General features: G+C 52.5%; 2 long non-coding RNA genes across 2 annotated transcripts in view; both read right to left on the bottom strand.

Moving 5' to 3' along the window:
- Positions 1-14071, bottom strand: part of LOC143820808 (uncharacterized) — a 69750-nt gene extending 55679 nt beyond the window's left edge. The window contains exon 1 of the long non-coding RNA XR_013225528.1: positions 11430-14071. This is a non-coding gene — a long non-coding RNA (uncharacterized LOC143820808). The remainder of the gene's footprint in view (positions 1-11429) is intronic.
- On the bottom strand, positions 1711-6404 carry LOC143820809 (uncharacterized). Its single transcript, XR_013225529.1, has 3 exons — positions 6364-6404; positions 3407-3605; positions 1711-2188 (listed from the first exon to the last, which is right to left on the bottom strand). It is a non-coding gene; the product is annotated as an uncharacterized LOC143820809 (long non-coding RNA).
- Positions 14072-22705: the final 8634 nt, after the last annotated feature.

The following is a 22705-nucleotide window of genomic DNA, read 5'->3' as shown; positions in this document are numbered from 1 at the left end:
CACTCCTACCCACTACACCAAACTGGCTTTAACGTGTTAACCATTCAGCCCATCATGGTAACAATGCTCCCTTTTCGGCTGCTGGCCTTATCAGCAGCTCCGTGGTTCCCTTAGCCTTGTGCCCGGACTTCAAAACACACAGACACAAATCTTCCGAGGAGCTGGAATGTTCGTAAGCGTTCCATAACCATCGGAAGTTGAGCCAATGGCTGGGGAAGTGTCATGTCAGCTCCACCTCCCTTACAGGGTGTCTGTTGTTGGGAGAGGAAGGGAGAGCTGTTCGGAAGCTGCTGTGGGAGTCCTTTGGGTAGTGAGAAATCAGCCCTTCTATGGGACCGGCCAGGGATGTTCTCACTGTGAATGTTCTAATTTGATGGTTTTTGTGAACGGCCCAGAGCCTGTTTGTCAGGAAGGGGGGGGGGTGCTGGCGGGACGGCTGCCCGGTGGGGGGGGGGGGGGAGGAACGGGATTCTGGCACCTGTTGCATTTACATATGCAATGGGCTTTAAATCTAGTAAATAAATAAAGTATAATAGCCTCATTGAAGTCCTTTTAGCTTCTAGGGAGAGTTCAGGCTTGATTTGATCTAGAAGTTACAGATTTGGGTTTTTGGTGGTCCGCGGGGTCCGTCAACCTCTCCCCTTTTCAAAGGAATCGCCTTCTGACCCGTTAGCTTCATTCATTGTCCAATGTCATTGTCATGTGCATAGCCAGTTGCAAAAGACACACACACACACACACACACACACACCCCACACCCATCACGGAGGTCTGCCTTTCCTCCCCTCCCCCTCTCCCCTAATGTCACCGCTAGAGGGGTTTTAAAACAAAACAGGGCATGCAAAAATGTGATGACTTGTCAGAAACGCAGCCCGCAAGGTGTTTAAGGCATGGATTTCCTATTAATGAAATTGCTCTGAGGGGATATCGCCTTCGGCCTGGCGTGGCCGTGATGACGTCGCCGGGATTTACGGCTGTCCCCCCTCCCCCTAGCAATGCCCAGAGCGAGGTGGGAGAGAAAGTGGACGGCCCACCGCCCGGAGCAAGGGGCTGGTGAAATCACCACCAGAAAGGCTGCGGCCTGTTCCTCTGCTGCACCTGTGGAGGGACCAAAGAGGGACGCCTGGGCACGAGAGCCACTTGGCATGCATCGGAAAGGAAACTGGAAAACGGCTGTCCATTTCTTCACCGGGAAGGGCCACACATGCAGAGAAAGGGGCCAAGCAGGCATGGGTGGGCTCCCCTCCAGGAATTGCCTTGATCTTTTTTTGTTTGGGAAGGCTGTGAACATTTCAGGGCTGGTGCCTGCCCCTTTTGGGCTACGGTTTTCAGTTCTGACTGGTACTCAAGTCACATGGATCCGAATACCCATAAATGAAATCAGTGCAGATTAAAGAGCCCAGCTGTGATTGTAGAAGCAGGCCCAGGTGCCCTTTGGCATTTGCGATTATCAAAGTAGGGCTACGCCGTGACCTGGATCACATCTCAGAGGTCTAAGTGGGGCTAGCCCTGGTCAGGACCAGGATGGGAGACTATCAAGGAAGTCCAGTCAGTTCCGTTGTTACACTGGTGTACAGCAGGGGTAGTCAACCTGTGGTCCTGCAGATGTTCATGGACTACAATTCCCATGAGCCCCTGCCAGCGTTTGCTGGCAGGGGCTCATGGGAATTGTAGTCCATGAACATCTGCAGGACCACAGGTTGACTATCCCTGGTCTACAGCATGCATGATTCAGAAACATATGAAGAATGTCCTGCAGGTGGCATCGGAAGGGAGGTGTATTTAGTACAGTTCCCCGCCGGTTGCATTTAGTATTTATACCCTGCTTTTAGTATTTAGTATTTATACCTCATTTTTCACTACATAAGGGCATCTCAAAGCAACTTACAAACACCTCTTCCTTCCTCTCCCCACAACAGACACCCTGTGAGGTAAGTGGGGATGAGAGAGCTCTTGGAGAACTGAGACTGGCCCAAGGTCACCCAGCTGCTTGCAGGAGGGGAGGAGGAGTGGGGAATCAAACCTGGATCTCCAAATCAGAGGCCGCCGCTCTTAACCACGACACCACGCTGGCATAATTAGCATAACTAGACCTTATTGACATTTTCCAAATTATCTCCTCCACTGAGCTGATTGGCTCTTTGGAGACTTCCTGCTCCGTTGACCAGACTTCCTCCCTGCTTGCCTCCTGAACAGAAGAAATGAAGACAACGTAACAGTTAGACAGATAGGAATCTCGTCTCTCTCTTCTCTTCTAAATATAACTATGTTATTATTTTAAGCAGCCTGGTGCTCCACATTCAGGCATATCTAAACTCTGCCAACAAGTTCATGGAGGGGAGGCCACTAAGAATGTCCAGGGTTGCTATGCAGGGGCCAGCCATGGCAAACCACTGCCCCCTGACCACCTCTGGGGATGGGTGAAGAGTGGCGGTTTCTAATCTGGAGAGCAGGGTTTGATTCCCCACCCCTCCAATATGCATCCAACTGGGTGACCCTAGGCCATCCCCAGTTCTCTTGGAGCAGTTCTTGCAGAGCAGTTCTCTCAGAGCTCTGAGCTGCCTCAGCTGCCTCAAAGGGAGAAGAAGGGAAAGGTGTTTGTAAGCCATTTGGGGACTCCTTTGGGTAGTGAATAAAAACAGCTCTTCTTCTTCTTGCTTGTCTCTTGCCAAGATTGCCCCACGAATGGGCCGCAGCTTGACGGCACTTCCCAGCTCCAGGCATAGTTACACCCTCCTTCGTTAACTGAAGTCAACGGTGCCATGACAGCATCCCTGTTTAGTGCTGCCCCGTTAATCAGCTGGAGTCATTCGGACCCATGCTGATACTAACCCTAACCCTCTAAGAAGATGTGAGCCTTCCGGCAAACTGGGCGTTCACCATGCATTGGGCCAGGTCCAGCAAGGAAACTTGGAACCCAAATAGATCACGACCGCCTTGAAATAAATCAAGTTCTTTGGAGTTATCGCTCCAAAATCAGCAGAATAACTCCCTCCCCAACAGCTGTTTTTGCAAAACAGCTTCCTTCCTCCTCTGCTGCAAGTTGAGCCCATCTGGGTATCATGTGCTGAGGAAGATCTTTTCTGCCCACGACTTTGAAATGTCACTGGCTACATCTAATCAATCTATCTGGAGATGCTGGGGATTGAGCCCGGGAACCGCTGCCTGCCAAATGGAGGCCCTGCCACTGTCTGTTCTCAGAGGACCTTCTATTGCCATCTGAAGGACTGATGGAAATCTTGGCCTCCTTGGCCAATATGGGGCTACCAGAATGACCTCCACCCTGAGAAGCCTGATTTGGTAGAGGCCCTTTGATAGTACCTGAGTGGGAGGAAAGGCATATAGTAGACCCACTGGCCAAGGAGAGGTCAGGGCATCCATCACCTCCAACCCCTGTTGCACAAACCTGGAAAAGAACCGGGGAGTTCTGGAGGCAAATAGATCCACAATTGAAGAGCTGAAACTTCTCATCATGCTCTGAAATATTTTCCTCTTTTTGATAACTTCTTCCTGCTGAGCCTGTCTGCTTGGCAGTTGAGAATGCCCCGAATGTGCTCGGCTCGTATTGAGCGCTTTTGCCATTCCACTCATATGTGCAGATGGGTCTAAAAACAGATGGACATGTAGAAGGAGAAGAAGAAGAGTTGGTTCTTAAATGTGGCTTTTCTCTACCCGAAGGAGGCTCAAAGCGGGTTACAGTCGCCTTCCCATTCCTCTCCCCACCACAGACACCCTGGGAGGTGGGTGAGGTTGAGAGAGCCCTGATTATCACTGCTTGGTCAGAACAGTTTTATGAGTGCCAATGGCAAGCCCAAGGTCACCCAGCTGGCTGCATGTGTGGGAGCGCAGAATCAAACCCGGCATGCCAGATTAGAAGTCCGCACTCCTAACCATGACACCAATATGGTGACTGCGCAATATGACCACCAGATTGATCAGTATGTTGGAAAAGACTCTTGGGGCTAATCTGAGCCCGAAAGGCAGGGCTTGAAATTGGAATTGGTCTCGTTTGATACAGGACCGCAGAAACCGTCTGTGACTTAGCCTGATTGGTATATGCAGGCATGCTTCTTGAAGGTCCAGTGATAAGAGGAACTTCCTGGGTTGGAAGGCCTTCACAATTGACTGAAGTGATTCCATCTGGAACTTCTTGGGCTCGGTGCATTGATTGAGGTCTTTGAGGTCCAATGTTACAAACCAGTCACTGTTGCTTTTTGGAACAGAAAAGAATATTGAATATCGGCCTCTTCTGACTTCCTCTGGAGGAACCTTTTCTATTGCTGATATCTGTAACCAGTGGAAAACAGCCTGGAGAGTCCTTTGTCTTTTTTCTTTCTTTTTTGCTTAGCAGGGAGCGTATGAACCTTTCCAGTGGAGGGTGACTGAGCTCTATGGAGTAGCCTTGAGTGACAACTTCCAACGCCCATCGATCTGCTACTTCTTGAAACCATGCATGTTGGAAATGACTTAGCCTGCCCTCCACTGGCAGACATTCATAGTCAGTCTTTTGACTGCTTGTTACCCTGCTCTGATTTGTCACACCTGGGATACTTGTTGAATCTGGAGGAGAAACCACCTCTTCTGAAAGGGCTTGTTCTGTGCCCATAAAGAACGTCTTTCCTCACGGTTCCGGTTGAATTAGTTGGAGGCACAAAAGGAGTAATTAGAATACAGATCCTCGTCATTCTTCCTGATGAACTTTGGCATGTTTCCTTTCTTTTCTTTTGAGTCAGCAGGGACCTTGTCTTGTACCAGTCCCAGTGATTTGAATGCGTGAGAAGAAGGTTTTAATGTTAATTGTGTATACCGTCATTTTGTATGATGTTGTGGATATTATGGATTGTTTTTAGGATTGGGGATTGTTTGTAGGATTATTAATGTTGATGTGACTTGTTGTATACTGGTTTATTCTATTTATATGGACCGCCGCAGGCCAACTTGCTGGGAGCGGTGGTATGCAAGTCCAAATATAAATAAATAAAATAAATAAGGCATATCCAAGCAGCCTACTGCCTTAAAAGGGGTATGCAGTGATGAGAGCCCTAGAATTTTAAGAAACCTTTTGGATGGCTCAGGTAATTCCATGCCAACCTCTAGCTCTTCATCAGTTAAAAATACAGTATCAGCTTTTGAATGAGAATCACTCTCTATCTCCCCCCAACAGGGCTATATCTTCTCTTTCTAGCTGCTTTGGTAAGCCAGGATCTCCTGGGCTGAGTATTGTCAGAGTCGTACAATCTAGAGGAGGGGAGGGGATGGAGAAGAATCTGACCTTCCCCGACTCTTACGTCTGCGCCCCAAAGCTTGCCAAATAGGTTGCAGCTGTTTCTCAATTGAGGTATTAATAGCAGAGATTAAACCAACGGAAATAGATGCTTGCCCTCCAGGCCTTACTGTCTCATTGTGCTGTTGTTGTTCCGTGCCCCTGAGCCTGGGATCGGTAGTGGGGTCTTCCAGGCCGTTCGTCCCTTGCGCCAGACTTAAAATGGCCACCTGAGGCATTTGCTTCAGACTCAAGATGGCGTCTCATGGTGGCCGCAGCCATTGACTGCACGCATTTTTCCTCACGGCTGGCTCCAACCAAAGACGTGGGACAGCCGTGGCTGGCGTGTCTGCCGGCTTAGGGAGTCTGACGTTTCCTTCCACCACGGTATTCGAGGCATCATCCTCTGACAGAATATTAGCCTCCATACCATTGTGCATGTGCTCACGGGGTGTGTGTACGTGTCCAAGAAATAGTGAATATGGTATCTCTTTTCGCAAAGAGGAAAAAGATTCATGCTCCCTTAGAGTTAAGGAAAGAGGGAAAAGAGATGGAACAGAATAAAGAAGAAAAAAGGTAAGAAGTAAAGAACTTCCCAAATGCCTGTTTGCACTCAGAAAAGAGGCTGTTCTCCCTGTGCCATGCAGAAGAGAACTGGTAGGAAGACACACCCACACTACGGATAGCAGGGAGGGGAAAAGAGTGTTTTCTGCCTCCCTGAAGCCAGGGGTGGATAACACCCAGGATGCCTTCCGCCTCTGGGGGAGAACTGGGTTTGATTCCCCACTCCTCTCCCTGCAGCCAGGGGTGGATAACACCCAGGATGCCTTCTGCCTCTGGGGGAGAACTGGGTTTGATTCCCCACTCCTCTCCCTGCAGCCAGGGGTGGATAACACCCAGGATGCCTTCCGCCTCTGGCGGAGAACTGGGTTTGATTCCCCACTCCTCTCCCTGCAGCCTGCTGGGTGACCTGGGCCAGGCATAGTTTTCTCAGAGGTCTCTCAGCCCCACCTGCCTCCCATTGTGGGGAGAGGAAGGGAAGGCAATGGTAAGCTGCTTCAGGTGTCAAGACCAACTCCTTCCTCCTTAATGAGGTTAACCTTCTGTTCTCCAAAGGTCTTCGGCTAATGGCTTTTCCCTAGGAAGGGCGCTTCATTTTAGCCTCACCTCTCCTTTCCACCCAGTCATCTGTGATCCTTCCTGGGCATCCAGGCCAGCTGACATTTTCCCTACATGAAAGAATAAACATTTAATTTGCGCCGCAGGTTTAGGAAGAAGAATGCTAATCCGGTTAGCCGGGCAACGGCAGAAATGGAAGCTAATGCAGGCTCTTCTGCACTCAGCCGCCTGCCTGCTAACCGGGCCGGGGATAATTCAATTGGGTCGCTCGATGGAGCAGGCAGGAAAAGAAATCCCAAAATTGGGCGGCTAGAGCTTGCCAACTCAGTGCTGGGCAATGCCTGAAGGGTTGGGGTTGGCCTCTGAGAAAGGTGCGGGTTGGGGAGGAGAGGGGTAAAATGTCACAGGGATTATCCTCCAAAGCAGCCCTTTCCCCCAGGAGAACCGACCCTGGAGGGTTGCGACGCAGAACTAGGCAATGCCAAGCAATACCAAGCCACCTCTGAACACCTGCTGTCATGAAAGCCCTCCAGGACCACCATACGCTGTGGCTTGATGGCACTTGATATACACACAGTTGTTGGAGTGAGTGACTCAGCACGCCTGGACATGGGGCGGTGTCATCACTTTAAGGGTGTACAGGTGTTATTTCCTTAGAATCATAGAATCCTAGAGTTGGAAGGGACCTCCTGGGTCATCTAGTCCAACCCCCTGCACTGTGCAGGACACTCATAACCCTATTGGGCTGTGAGTGTCCTGCATAGTGCAGGGAGGTGACACAGGAGGTCCCTTCCAACTAGGATTCCATAATTATAACCCTATTGCTCATCCCCTGTCACCTGCCACCCCCTTAAGCCTTCACAGAATCAGCCTCTCTGTCAGATGGCTATCCAGCTTGTTTAAAAACCTCCAAAGATGGAAAACCCACCACCTCCCGAGGAAGCCCATTCCACTGAGAAACAGCTCCTTCAATGTTCCTTTCTACCTTTACCAGAGAGCTGTTCTCTAACATCTCCTCTTTCTCTCCCTTTGCCCTCTCCCTCTCTTCCCAAGGCCAGACTCCGTATAAAGCAGCTGTCTACAACAACCCAAGCAGCAGCAGGGAAAAGGGAGAGAAGTCCTGTTCCTTTAAGAGGCTGACTACACAGAAACAGGTGGTTGGATCTTGAGGGGACACTCATCAAGATCCCATTAAGCCTTCCTTAAAGGGACAGGAAATATTATTCTTACAGTTGTCGGTGACAGGCTTAGATTCCTTGGATCCTTAGCCGCCCAAGACGGACAAGCTCAGCATAAGTTCTTAGTGCTGAGTGGAATAAATTAGGCCAATTAAAATGGAGTGATGTAAAGGCAGATTTACACAGGAGGCCGATTTTTGAGGAGCAGCATTTCGATTGCCTCTGCAGGGTTTTTGTTTTTTTTTTTTTAAAGAGCAACCAACCCAGCACGTCAGGATCTGTTGCCGCTGTGAAACGCCCTGCACTGAATCAGGCCGTGGCATGCCATGGCCCTCGGCTCTTGTCCTGCTGGGGAGGTGTTTTCCTCGAACCCCATGCGGTGTAGCTGTGTTTCTATGGCAGTGGATTGTAAGGACGCAAACACCAAGGGGTTGGGAGCGGAACTAGTGCCAGGCCAGCGGGCTCCTTGCATGTTGTGACCCTCTCCTTCGGCAGCAGGTGTGTAAGAACCGCCCTCCCCGCTCTGAATACTTTTTGATAACATGAAAATGTATAAGTTCCTTTGGGCCTCCCCTTCTGCGGGAGATGTTTTAAATGCGGGGGGGGGGCCTCTGAGGGGCTCACAGGTGAAAGGGGAGGTGAGATAAATGCAGAACTTGACGGCCCCATGGCAGACGCATGGGGCCAAATAGATGGCAGCAGGAAGAAGGGCTGGGAAGGATTTATTAGCAGAGGGAACAAAGGTGGAGCTCTAGAGGGGTTGGCTAATGTGTGAGGTGGGATGCTGGATTAGATGGACCTCTGTTCTGACCCAGCAGGGCTCTTCTGAGGGTCTTCTCAGGGGAAGGCCTCGGCCTCTCTGCCCTGTGGCTGGCCCTGCAGAGGAACTGGCTGGCCCCTGGGTGAGACTGGAGGCTGGACTGGAGGTACCCTCCCTGGCCTGACCCAGCAGGGCTCTTCTGAGGGTCTTCTCAGGGGAAGGCCCCGGCCTCTCTGCCCTGTGGCTGGCCCTGCAGAGGAACTGGCTGGCCCCTGGGTGAGACGGGAGGCTGGACTGGAGGGACCCTCCCTGGCCTGACCCAGCAGGGCTCTTCTGAGGGTCTTCTCAGGGGAAGGCCTCGGCCTCCCTGCCCTGTGGCTGGCCCTGCAGAGGAACTGGCTGGCCCCTGGGTGAGACGGGAGGCTGGACTGGAGGGACCCTCCCTGGCCTGACCCAGCAGGGCTCTTCTGAGGGTCTTCTCAGGGGAAGGCCTCGGCCTCCCTGCCCTGTGGCTGGCCCTGCAGAGGAACTGGCTGGCCCCTGGGTGAGACGGGAGGCTGGACTGGAGGGACCCTCCCTGGCCTGACCCAGCAGGGCTCTTCTGAGGGTCTTCTCAGGGGAAGGCCTCGGCCTCCCTGCCCTGTGGCTGGCCCTGCAGAGGAACTGGCTGGCCCCTGGGTGAGACGGGAGGCTGGACTGGAGGGACCCTCCCTGGCCTGACCCAGCAGGGCTCTTCTGAGGGTCTTCTCAGGGGAAGGCCTCGGCCTCCCTGCCCTGTGGCTGGCCCTGCAGAGGAACTGGCTGGCCCCTGGGTGAGACGGGAGGCTGGACTGGAGGGACCCTCCCTGGCCTGACCCAGCAGGGCTCTTCTGAGGGTCTTCTCAGGGGAAGGCCTCGGCCTCCCTGCCCTGTGGCTGGCCCTGCAGAGGAACTGGCTGGCCCCTGGGTGAGACGGGGGGCTGGACTGGAGGGACCCTCCCTGGCCTGACCCAGCAGGGCTCTTCTGAGGGTCTTCTCAGGGGAAGGCCTCGGCCTCTCTGCCCTGTGGCTGGCCCTGCAGAGGAACTGGCTGGCCCCTGGGGGAGACGGGAGGCTGGACTGGAGGGACCCTCCCTGGCCTGACCCAGCAGGGCTCTTCTGAGGGTCTTCTCAGGGGAAGGCCTCAGCCTCTCTGCCCTGTGGCTGGCTGCCCGCTGTGTGAGACGGGAGGCTGAATTAGATGGATCACTGATCTGATCCAACACGGCTCTTCTAGCAATGGCAACACCCTTTCAGGCACCTTTGAAGGCCTTCTCAGAAACGGAGCCCTACGGAGAGTCCTGTGTTAAAAAATTGTTTTCGATGTTTCTGGTTTGGATTAATCACCCATTCCTGGAGCCGAGACAGGTACGGCTTGGTAGATGCAGGGGGCTGCGGTGATTAATGGCATTTGGGGAATCTCAGCGCAAAAGAGCAGTTCACGGCGAAATGGAGTGGAGGAGTGAGCGGGCAAAGTCCCCCCTGGTTCAGTCTGCCTGCTCTCAAAGGAAGATGGGGAGAAACGTCCGGAATCCCCGAGAGAGAATTCTCAGCAGGGGGAGGCTGGCAGCTGCCAAAGGCCGCTGGACAAAAAGGCCGTGCAAGGGGGGGGGGGGAGGCCTGAACTGTTCCCCAGAGGAACACCAGAATCTTACAATTCCCCAGCGGGTTTGCTTCCCCTTTACACTTTGCCCTTTAATGGATGGCCCAGGCAAGCCCCATCTCATCTTGGGGGTGAAGCAGGGTCAGCCTTGGAGGGGGGGGCGAGAAAGGGGTGCCAGCCTCTAGGTGGGGCCTGGGAATCCCCTATTTTGACAGCTCATCTCCAGGCAGCAGAAATCAGACCCCCTGGAAAAATTGGCTGCTTCGGAGGGTAGACGCCATACCATAATACTCCCGTGAGGTCCCACCCGCCCCAAATCCCCCCCACTCCCAAAGTCTCTAGGTATTTCCGACCCACAGCCGGCAACACCAGCTCAGTGTAGTGGTTAAGATCGGAGTCTTCTAATCTGACGATCCGGGTTTGGTTCCCCTCTCCTCCACATGCGGCCCGCTGGGGTGACCTTGGGCTAGTCCCAGCCCTGATAGTGCTGTTCTCCCTGCCAGAGTTCTCTCAGCCCCACCTACCTCACAGGATGCCTGATATAGGGAGAGGAAAGGAAGACGATTGTCTTGAAGAACAAAGTTGGGTATATTGCTTTAGGATGCTTAGGGCTGATCCTGCGTTGAGCAGGGGGTTGGACTAGATGGCCTGTATGGCCCCTTCCAACTCTATGATTCTATGATTCTATAAAAACCAGCTCTTCTTCTCCTAATGTGAGACCACCAGGGCAGTGCAGGGGTCACTATGCAGAGGCCGGCAATGGGCCAACCATCGTGTTTGGACCTTGGAAGCTGAACAGGGTCAGCCTCAGCTCGGGTGGGAGACCACCGAGGAAGACCCCCCTTGCAGAGTCAGATGCTGGCTGGCCCCGTCTCGTGAGATCTCAGCACCTAAGCAGGGTCAGTCCCAGTTGGTCCTTGAACGGAAGGTCCCCGTGGAAGGCTGGGGCTGTGCTGCAGAGACAAGGCAATGGCCAACAGCCTCTGAATGTCTCTTGCTCTGAAAATTCTACAGCAGGGGTAGGCAAACGGTGGCCCTCCAGATGCCCATGGACTACAATCCCCATGAGCCCCTGCCAGCTGGCAGGGGCTCATGGGAATTGTAGTCCATGGGCATCTGGAGGGCCACCGTTTGCCTACTCCTGTTCTACAGGGTACCCATTCACGGAGCTTAACACACTCTCTACGCACGAACCCGGTGTGCCCGCCCATTAGCCCGGAGAGGGCTGCTGGGAAATCCGAGGGCATGCGCCCGCGAGAGATGAAGGGCCCTCCCCCTAGCCCATGCCCAGAAATGAAAAGAGGTTATGAAGCAGACCTCCTGCCCTCTCCAGCATCTGCTCCGAAATGAATTCCCACAAGCCCTGCGACCCCCTTGGCCAAGAAAAACACAGAAGATGGGGGTCTTACGATGAGGCCCTGCCTCTCCGACGGCCTTTTCTCCCTGCAGGGAGATGCTAACAAGCTGCGAACAAGACGATAGACTTACGGAGCTATTTTGGTCCGCCGGGGCACGCCCGAGGATGGAGAACAAGCCTCGTTTGATGGACAGCTGGAGCAGCCACCCAGAGCCGCCGTTTCGCAGCTTCTTGCACGCAAGATCCCTGAACCTGTTGGAATGAGAAGCAAGCTTATGAGGCGCCATGAAAGGATAGAAGAGATGCCTGCTCCTCTTTGGAGGCCTGGAGGTCCCCCCCCTTGGATGACTGTCATTTGACTGAGGCTCTCGCATCTCCTGCTGGACGCTCTGGGGGGCCCAGATTAAAAGTGGTGGCGGGCACAGGAGGATAAAGGGCCTCCAGGGGACTTCTTCAGGAGGGCCGCACCAGAGAAGGCACAATGGCTCTGGATCAGCCCCAGCAGTTCCTGCTGAGAGGAGCCCATGGTAGGGATGTGCACCTCGGCTCAGCAGCCTCAGGGTTTGGCGATCGCCGAGGCGCCCGTGCCTAGCCCACGGGATGGGATTTGGTGAATGTATTTCCTGGGATCAAGCTGGCAGAGTTGGGTTCTGCATGTTCCTCTACACGTCTTCGGTCCCGGAGAAAGACATTGTCCGGCAGCAAACTGGGTTAAAGACAAAGAGTTGCCAACTTCCAGATGCCACCTGTCTATCTCCCACTATTACAACTGATCTCTAAAACACCCAAGATCACCTCCCCTGGAGGACGTGGGGGTGCTTTGGAGGGTGGGGGTGTCCCGGATGGATTACGAGCCGAGATCAACAGGCTCCTTGGATGGTCCCAAACCTGTCTGAGTTTCAGGAGGCAACTGGGAAGCAGAGCAAAGGCAGAGCTCTGGTCACGCCTGCTTATCTCTTCGCAACCATGTGGGGCGTCGCCTGGAATGACGTCCGCCTGACCTTCTTTTCTGCAGGTATCCCCAGGGGTGAGAGGCTTGGAGGCACGCGCTTATTTATAGACTGCGCAGCTGCAAGGAGGGCCCCCCAAGAACGCTCCCTTGCCAACACTCGCTCGTGGTCCAGAGACTCCTCGGGAACATCCAGCTGTTACAAAATGAGCCAACGCTGACTGCCGAAATCCGTGGAAATGAAATATGCATTTGTTTGCGTGCAGTCGCTGAGGCTAGGGAGGCCGGCGGGAGCTGACGGCTTTTCCATATGTATCGGGAAGTCCCCGGCCCACCCGCTTCCCCAACAGGAGGGCTTGCAGAATGAACGTACAGGATGCTACCTGCCCCCTCTGTCCCCAGCAGCAGACAAGAGCAAGATTCCGGGAGCACCTTAAAGGCTAACAAAATTGGAGGCAGGGGAGGGGCTTTCGGGAGTCCCCGCTCACTTCTCCAGATAGATTAAGATGGGTGGCCAGGGTAGTCTGTCTGTAGTGGGAGAAAAGTTCCTCCCTTCCTCAAAGCCCGCCTGCCTCAGATCCCAGCCCCTCCGTCTGTCGGATAGCATGCAGGAGGCTCTGGGAGAAAAGGGGCTATGGGGGCTCTTTCTCTGGGGTTCATAGGGCAGGGAGTCTCGCCTGCTAGATGCTGAGCCCCTTTGACCTTGGCTTCCATACAGATTCATCTTATTTTGGACCTCTCTTCTTCTTTCTTACCTGGGTTTGGAGCTCTAGCAAGTTAACCGCTTTGCAAGTTATACTGTTCACAATAAATGTACCCACATGTATGCCATGTATGATGTGCTTCTATTTTTGCAAGTAAAATTTCTTTCTCTCGTTGCAATCAGGCCACCTTTGTCATTTGAACAGCGTTAATCGGGAAACACGGAGGATTGGGGATGTGAAAACCTACGGTGCTTCTAGGACAAATGATTTCTAACCTAATAAAATCTCCACGTATTTCTAAACTGGGCCCTTTCCTAGCCAAACCAGAGGTCAGAAAGGTCAAGAAACCAGCCCAAGCACATCTGGCAAACAGGACAGCTGTTTGGGGCTGCTTTTCAGACCAGATCCAAAGCCTCGCTTTGGTTGTGACTCCACGGCCAATTTCGGCTCCGTCGCATCTGCGGACTGTGAAACCGATAACCTTCTAATCAAATGGCAGTTCTACAACCTTGCAAAATATTTGCAGTATATACAGGAAATAATTGATGGGGGGAGGGGGAGGGGGGAGAGAGAGAGTGTCGACAGGATCGATGTGACGTGACCCTAAACTTGGGTTTCAGCAGCAAAGTGAAAATATTTAGTCTGCCTCGAAAAGTGAATGTTTGGGAGAAGATGGGTGCGCATTCCTCCCGCCCCACAGCTCAAACCTCCCTGACATTCTTTGGCGTCTTGCCAGTGCTCTGTGCGTTAATTCCCCGCGCACACACAGAGACATGCACACACACACACCCTCTTGTGCACGCATCCCTCTTCCCCAGCACAAACATTCTCTCTGAACAATGGGGGGCAGAGGCTTGCTGGAGGCCCCGATCCAGATAAACCTAGCTGTGAGGAGGGCTGCAATCCCAAATGCCTCATCTGTTGAATGTGTCAGACTGACTGACTGAGGAGTAACGGGGGGTTGTGGCTCACGTCCCCCTGGAAGCCAAGTCAGACGTTTATCACAATGACAACCTCCAGCTGGATCACAGCCAAGGGCATTCATCTTCGTGCTGGTTGACAGATCTTCTGCTGGTTTCCAGCCTCAGAGTCCGAACGTGGGCTCTTGAGGTAGCTCTCCTAAAGATTACAAAGCACAGTCAAATCTGTTTTAAGCAGCTTGCCAACCTTCAGGTGGAACCAGGAGGTCTCCTAGAATTATACCTTAGTTCCGGAGATCAGCTCCCATGGAGGAAATGTCAGTTTCGGAGGGCAGGCTCTATGGTATACCATAGAACCTAGGAGAAACTGAAGTCCTAGAGTGACACTACAGCCCAGCTAAGCTTCCTCTTTCCCCCAAATACCATCTTGGTGAGTCTCCGCCCCAAACCTGAGTTGGCAACCCTAGTTTTGAATTATTAAAACAGGCACACCTGTAAATGCAGTAAGCAGTCTATGGTGCCGTAGACATAATGTCATGGGATGCAAGCAAGCCCTGCCTGAACAATGAGGTTTTAGCTGGCCCCTGCAGACCAGCCAAGAAGTTGGTTCACTGGGGAAGACTTTTGCAAGCTGGGGGCTGCTACAGAGAAGGCCCTGATCCTCATTACGACCTGCCTGACCTCAGCTGGAAGAAACTTTACAATCAGGAAGGGTAGCCGTCTGAGTAGGAAAATACCTGCAGATTGTGGAGCCTGAGGAGGGCGTAAGTGGGGTGGAGCGTGGGGATGGCACAGCATAAGGACGCAGAGCAGGGGTGGCCAAACTATGGCTCTCCAGGTGTCCATGGACTACAAATCCCATGAGCCCCTGTGCTTTGGGGTCAGACAACCAGAACATTCCTTCAGGCCCAGCTGACAGGTCTTTGAGTCCACAACAGTCTCCGTAACCCACATATTCTTCATATCACAGAGGGCGGCCCCCAACTGGGTTTCTAAAGCATGGTGAATAAAAATCCCGATACCCACGCAGGAGAGAACGGCTGGCGGGAGGGATATGCGATCTTACCGCTGGCGTCGTGCCAAAAGGCATTCAGCAGCGGGGGACTTTTCAGAAGGATTGGGGCGGGGGGGGGAGGGGAGAATTATAGGAGGGGGATCGGCCGATGTGTCAAAATCATGAGCTGGCATTTCATTTCGCAAATTCCTTTTCTCTCCCTCTCGGCGTGATTCAGCCTGCGTCTGCTCGGCAGATGGGGAAGCGCATTCCTCTGGACGCACCAGTGGCTAATCTCTCCCGTGGCAAGGCGGCCTCCGATGGGCGAGGTGGGACTTGCTCCGAGCACACCCCTCCCGGGAGTGGGGGGAGGCAGCCCTCCCCACCAAGAAGAATCGATGCAAGTCTTGGAGGAGCCCTTCCCTTGATGCTGCTTTCTGGCCCCGGGATCCAGAGGATTGGGGCCTTGAACGGGGAGATCCCCCTCACTTATACTTGACTCTTCTTCCACTCTTCAAGCCACCTATGCCCGGGGCCCTCACAACACCCACCGGCTGTGAATTCCGCCTTGGAATCACTCACTGTGTCAAGTATTTTGCTTTGTCCATCCTGAACCTGCTCCCCCTCAGCTTCCCTGGATGCTCTCAAGCTCTAGTATTCTGGGAGGGGGAGGAAAGGTCTCGGTCAAGTCCCTCTGCCCCAGGTATCGTTCTATCATGTTCTCCCCCTTAGTCTTCGGACCCTTCAGCCTTTCCTCCTAGGGAGGAGCTCCAACCCACTCATCATCTTGATCACCCTCCTTGGTATTTTTCCCAGCTCTGCTGTGTCCTTTTGGAGAGAAGGGGACCAGAACTCTACACTGTATCCCAAGGGATGGATAGCAGGACATTACAGAATCACAGAATCATAGAGTTGGAAGGGGCCATACAGGCCATCTAGTCCAACCCCCTGCTCAACACAGGATTAGCCCTAAGCATCCTAAAGCATCCAAGAAAAGTGTGTATCCAACTTTTGCTTGAAGACTGCCAGTGAGGGGGAGCTCACCACCTCCTTAGGCAGCCTATTCCACTGCTGAACTAATATAATTACAATATCGAGCGTTTTCCTCTCAATCGCTTTCCTAATAATCCCCAGCCCTGAGTCTGCCTTTTTCACCAAATTATCCACTACGACCCCAAGATCTTTTCCCCTCTCAGTCTCAGTAAGTTCTTTTTGAATGATCATCATTACTATTAGTGGTGTCATGCTTAAGAGCAGCAGCTTCTAATCTGGAGAGCTGGGTTTGATTCCCTGCTCCCCCACATGCAGCCTGCTGGGTGACCTTGGGCTTGTCTCAGTCCTGATAGATGTTCTGACCGAGCAGGAAACTCAGGGCTCTCTCCGCCTCACCCACCTCACAGGGTGCCTGTTGTGGGGAGAGGAAAGGGAGGGCGATTGGAAGCCACTTGGAGACTTCTTCTGGCAGAGGAAAGCTGGGTATAAAAACCAACTCCTCTTCTTCTTCTATAAACTGCTCTGCAAGGCTTGGGGTGATGCACGTTATGTTAAAAATTGACATAAAACAGATTCAATAAAATCGCAGATTTTGAGTGCTACGTTATTCTCCCTTTTCCCCAACCTATATCACTGGCTAATTATTCTGGTATGTTCTGGGGTAAGGGGGAGACCCATTGATGTACCCCATGGTTTAGTGTTCATGGCCGGGGCCCCGACCGACCCTTAACCCAAGTGCTTAACCTCATTCAAAACAAATCGGATCATCTTCAGATTCTGGAAGAAGATCCTGGCCGGGCCAGCTTGCAAGCCGCTGGGGTTCTCATGGGTGGCCGATCTGCTTCTTAAATCATCTCTCGCCTCCTTTTTACAGTTTCCAGCACACATAAATATCAAATTCATACGCAGATGCAAAACCCTCCCCCCCCCCGCTACCCTGGGACCTGTCCCAGCTGACTCAGGAAACAGTCAGTCGTGTTGTCTCTCCCCCTTTGCCCTTCATCACCGGCAGGTAGACAGATTGGGTCAAGAGGGGGGTCTTGGGATGCCGCCGCCCCACCGGGGTTGAGGTGAGACAACGGCCCACCCTCCAAGTGCTTCCCAGCAGGCCACCTTCCCGCAGACGTTTGTAAGGAGTTTTGCAATCTCTTTGGCGATACCAAGCTGTCGTGGAGAGGAAGCGAACAGAGCCTCTTCACTGAGAAGGTCTCCCAGCCAGGCCGGAAGGTGTGAAACGCAGAAGGCCATCTGCCCTGGACCACCAGAGGGACCCAACCCCTCCTCTTCCCAAGCTCCACCTCTTTACTTCCTGAAATTTCCCAACCTGGAGTTGGCATCCCTACTTGGAAGGATTAGCTCTCTGTCTCCCTTCACCAACAACTGAGCCGTGCATAGCTAAGTGTTTTTGTTGTTTTTTTAATGCTGGAGAGAGCAAGTTCAGGGTCCCAATCGTTTTGGAGTCCACAAGAATCTTTAGAATTCTGACACACGACAAAATGGCTGCAGGAGGTGGAGCCAGCCACAAAATGGCTGCCACGGCCCAAGCAACACGCTGGGGACCTTTCAATAAGCCACCGAGCTCCCACATTTGCTTGCTGGCTGCTCAGAACGATCGCTAAAAGCAGGGGTAGTCAAACTGCGGCCCTCCAGATGTCCATGGACTACAATTCCCAGAAGCCCCTGCCAGCATTTGCTGGCAGGGGCTTCTGGGAATTGTAGTCCATGGACATCTGGAGGGCCGCAGTTTGACTACCCCTGGCTAAAAGCCTCTTTTGCCTTGGGGGGAATGTCATCCTTACCCTTCTGAAGCCCTCGTGGCCCACAAAGCCACTGATATCCCCGCCCCCGGTGGCTGGAGGGAGTTCCTAAGGGAATGAACGCAGCCCCTGGCAAAGGAGCAAGCCCTGCTTGTGGCCAGCATCATAAATCCCGGGCATGACACACGGGTGACAGGAGATGTGTTTTGTTAGGTCTTCCAGCTTCACATCCTGCTGTGGGGGATGATTTAGCCTCCGTGATCCCGGCTGGTGGAGGAGAGTGAAGTCAAGAAGGAGGTGGCAATATTTTCGTTTGGAGATGAACTCACATCTTTGAAAGCGCTTCCAAGAACTGAACCCCAGGCGGTCACAGAGGGGCTTCTTTGGGGTCACCGAGGGGCCTGATGGCTGAGTCACCTTTCAAGACCGGATGGGGAAATGAAAAGGCCACAACTGTCCTTCATTTTCCACTTGCGAAGCAGGGTAAGGTTCAACAGATAAGGGCCCTGACTGCTTAGCAGAGACAACCGCTGGGATCCACTTCCCTCCTTAATGCCAGCATGGACTTAGGGCTGCAAGCCTTTGGGGGAGCCCTGAAGATCTCCTGGAATTACAACTGGCCCCCAGACAACAGCTATCCGTTCCCCTAGAGCAGGGGTAGTCAAACTGCGGCCCTCCAGATGGCCATGGACTACAATTCCCACAAGCCCCTGCCAGCATCCATGGACATCTGGAGGGCCGCAGTTTGACTACCCCTAAGTTAGAATGTTTATGAATATTCTATCAAACTGCAGCCTCCCAGCCAATGTCAGGCCGGCATCCAGACTCCTGCGACAACCACGAAACATCAGTTCCAATCGTCAACGATCACGCTCCCCCCCCCACACACACACAAACGCAAACAATTTTGGCAGGTCAAAACTTGTGCCACAGTGTTCTCTACTGGGCGGCCCATAATATTGCAAAACTGACTATTGCATGTTCTCCAGAAGCCGAGACAAATCTGTAAAGACGCAGTTTTTCTCTCGCTGAACAAACCGTGACCCTTCATCCCTTGCAGATATGTCGAGCTCTTGTTTGCTCTTTCTATCCCCCAGATTCATCTGGCAGCCCTCCCCTGACAGGTGTTTGCCGATGCCCCTTCTGTGTGACACTCCAGTTAATCTCTACTCTAAATTTTGCTCCCAATTCCAACATAGCTGATGTCTGTCAAAGCTAGAATTACATTCAGAGCAAGCCTGGCCTCCTAATCCAAAGGGGTCCCTCATGCCACTTCTCAATTTCCCCTCTTAGCCCCTGGAGTTATTGTGCTAACTTGTCATCCGTCACAAACTTGGACAGCAAAGGTGGAACAGGGCTTGACTTCTAGTACACATATATGGGGGAGAGGGGGGGGGGGAGGAGAAGCTTATTTGGGATTGCCATAGGAATCCAGCTTGTTCAGAAATTTCATTTATGACAAGATGGTGGATATTTAATTCATCTATACCATATTTCCTGAGAGCAGCTACCATCTGTGGATACCTAAACCTACAGACGGGGGCCACATTTGCACAGATTGTTTAGCAAACCTGGATGAATTCTTGGGTGAAATCTTAACAACAACAACAACAACAACAACACAGAGGGGCTCCCCCCTCCCCCCAAGCAAACCGTATTCTCTGCACAAATACCGAGGTAGCACCTACCTCCAACGGCTGCTGTCCGAGCCCAGGAGCTGGATGGTGCGTCCAGTGGAAGTGACCGCACAGCCTGGGAGGGGCACCGGGCATGTCCACTCAGCTCAGGAGACAGTCTAGGAGTGGGACGGTCTAGGAGTTCCGCTCGTCCTGCCTGCGTTGGCACAGCCCAAGAGCCACGCGAGGTCTGCTGCTGCCAGCAATGCATCGTGGGATTTGCACTGAGCCGGCCAGAGGAAGAGACTGGAAAAGACAAAAATGTTCGGGAAAGCGGAAGGCAAGAGGGAAAGAGGAAGGTCCGGCATGATTCGGCCTCCATCGAGGAAGCCGCGAGGGCCCACCGTTTGCAAGACCTGAGCAAGGCTGTTAAGGAGAGGACCCTTCATTCCGAGGGTCGGCCTAAGTCACAAGCCGCCTGACGGCACTTCACCCAAACACAACCACAGAGCGTTCCTCGGACTGATGCCCTGGTGTTGGCCGGGTTACGAACGCTGCCCTTCAAGATGGCTACCGCCAAGAGACTTCTGCTGGCAGCCCTAGATTCTACGATCAGGTTCCTTGCAGGCCAGCTGCCCACAGTTCCATGGACTCATTTCCCCACCCCACAGAGCGCTTTCATTGGGAAACCGTCATGGCCGGTGGCGACCCATTTCTTCCCCCATTTCTATTTTTTATTTTCGCTTCCAAATGCCTTCACTTTAGCAAAGGGGCTTTTAACGAACGGGCTCTGCTATTAAAAAAGGTAAATATAGCAAATCCCTTTGGGGGTGGAGGGAATATTTGGAAATTTATTATTTCTCGGAGGGATAAGGTTTTAACGGGATGGCAAAAGATCAGGGGATCATTAGACAAAAGTGGAGAAAGGGCTTAAGGGGGGGATTGTGCCATAAATTAGAAAACGAAACCAACTTTTATGTATATTTGCATTTATAAGCATTTATTTTTGCGTAAGGTTGTTTTTTTTTCTGGAACTTGACAGGTTCATTTGTGCCGTTCAAAGCTGCACGCTTGAGAACGCTGCAGATAATAGAACCCCTTTTTACGCTCACTAATATCCCGAACACTGTAATGAGCCAACGATGAAGGCCTTTCTTTTACGTAAGACTCTCATAATCTTTTATTAACTGCATTTTGCTGAGAAAGAAGTGAAAACACTGCCGGGCTGTGCCAACCACGCTTGGCTCCGTTCAGCCTCAGCTGGCTTTCTTCCCTGCCTTCTGCAGGCCTCCATTGTTATAGCAAGTTAATGGACCTCAAATGTCATGCTCACTTGAGCCCCCCAAGTTCTACGGAACCTCCATGTTCACAGGCAGTGTACCACCAACAGTGGATTTCACATCCCTTCTCATTTGGCCTGAAAAAAATACCCATTTCAGCTGTGCTTCTTCCTTGTGGGGAGACAAGGGGATGGGTCTCTACATCTCTTTTCAGTGTTCTCTTTTGTGTCCTTAACCCGCAACACAGGTGAATAAAGCAAATTTCCAGAATTTGGAAAAGCCAAGCCGTTTTCCAATCCCCGCTGGTCTGCTGAGCTGCATCGGTTGGAGCTAAACAAACACCGGCCCCTCTCCAGGTCAGCAGGTACTTAGACCTGGCGCATCCGTGCGCGAAAGGAAGTCCACCGGAGCGCAACTGTTGACTTTCGCGATATGGGAAGATGTCACGCGGCAGAGGAGGCACCTGGTGGCATTTGGCAGCAGGATCGGAAGTAGCGTCCCTCGCCACCTGGAATGCCCCGTTCCCGACCGGAAGATGCTTCGTCTTCTCCAGGGAAGGCCTCGGCCTCTCTGCCCTTTCGGTGGGCCTTCAGAGGAACTAGTTGGCCACTCTGTGAGTCAGGACACTGGACGAGATGGACCTCTGTTTTGAACAGGAGATGCTGGGGATGGAGCACTTTCAGATAAGCCTTGGCCACTTCCTTTTCGCTTCCTCTTTTCGGCGGAGTGCTGGCAATTATTTATCCGTGCCTTGTGCATCGAGTGGGAGCCAACGCAAACAGCCAGCTCTCTCACTGTACCCAGGAAAGAACAAACAGGAGTCAGAGATAAGGAGAAATTTGCCACCCGCTTGACCAAACAGAGTGAAGACCATCTGCCCACAGGACCCAAATCAAGTGGCGCTTTCAAAGTGAGGAGAGCTTAGTTATTCCCTAAAGAGAGGGGTGCCAACCTCCATGTGGGGCCTGGAGACCTCATGGAATTAGAACTGATATCCAGACTACAGAGTTAGAGCTCACCACTTCCTTAGGCAGCCGATTCCATTGCTGAGCTACCCGGGCTGTAAAAATTGTTTACTGATACTTCACCGGTACCGTTCTGTACCTGGTTTGAAGCCGTGACTGGGGTCCTCTCCTCTGCTGTCAACAGGAGCCTCTCCCTGCTCTCCTCCAAGTGACAGTCTTTCAGATACTTCAGGAGAGCCATCCTGCCCCCTCTTCTCCAGCTGAACATTCTGCCTTCCCTCCTAGGGCTCGGTCCCCAGACCACCGGATCATCCTCGTCGCTCTCCTCTGCCCCCTCTCCATTTTGCCCACCTCCCTCTTGAAGTGAGGCCTCCTGGATCAGTTCCCTTGGAGGGAATGGCTGCTTTAGAGCATGGATTCTGGCCTTTTCTGCATGCACAGCGTACTTTTGATTTTCACTGGTCAAGCCAGAAGGGCTTTACTTGGAATGCTTTGCCTGCACTCTGTGCCTTTCCCCTCTCACATTTTTCTCTTAGGAATTGCAGACCATATATTTTGCGTACCCATGGGAAAAACCCAAAATTATGTGGTGATGTCAAAATATCCTTTTTTTCTTGTGTGCCGTGCTTGGTCCTTCTTGGGCAGCAGCCTGTTGAGGACCTGAGATAGAAAATGGACCGACAGGCTGCCCTTGCTTATGACTCCAGAAGCCTTTGAGATGGGTCGTCCGATCTGGTCATTCACCCCGGCAGGGCTTGATTTGATTGGGGGGAGGGTCTCGGCTGAGTTCACAAGGGACTTGGCAAAGCTGACAAATCAAATCTAGCTGAACAATGTGCCCATAAACAGTCAAGGTAACGGACTGGATCTAATCCAGACAGTGTACGAACCAGATTTGCATCCATGCCATGGAATTCCATCGGTTTCTCCCCCACAATTGCACTATAAAGAACTCAGAGCAAAGTTTGGGAAAAGAAAGCCCGATGGGTGGTCTAGGGGACCATTCATTGGTAAATACCGGCATCATCTTATTTCTGAACAACGATCATTTTTAATATCATTCTTTCTCCTCTGTAAAGAGAACAAAAATGCACCACCCGCACAGATCACAGAATTTCCAAGACAAAGGATGAATGTGTGGGCAGGTATGTTCAGTGCGCGAGAACCCTTCCCTGTTGTGTTAATACTATGCCACAAAGAAAGGAGGATGGAAGGAAGGAAATGTCACT

This window comes from Paroedura picta, chromosome 11, assembly GCF_049243985.1.
Source record: "Paroedura picta isolate Pp20150507F chromosome 11, Ppicta_v3.0, whole genome shotgun sequence".
NCBI lineage: Eukaryota > Metazoa > Chordata > Lepidosauria > Squamata > Gekkonidae > Paroedura > Paroedura picta.
The sequence above is the reverse complement of the archived record's forward strand: the minus strand, read 5'-3'. Positions and strand labels throughout refer to the sequence as shown.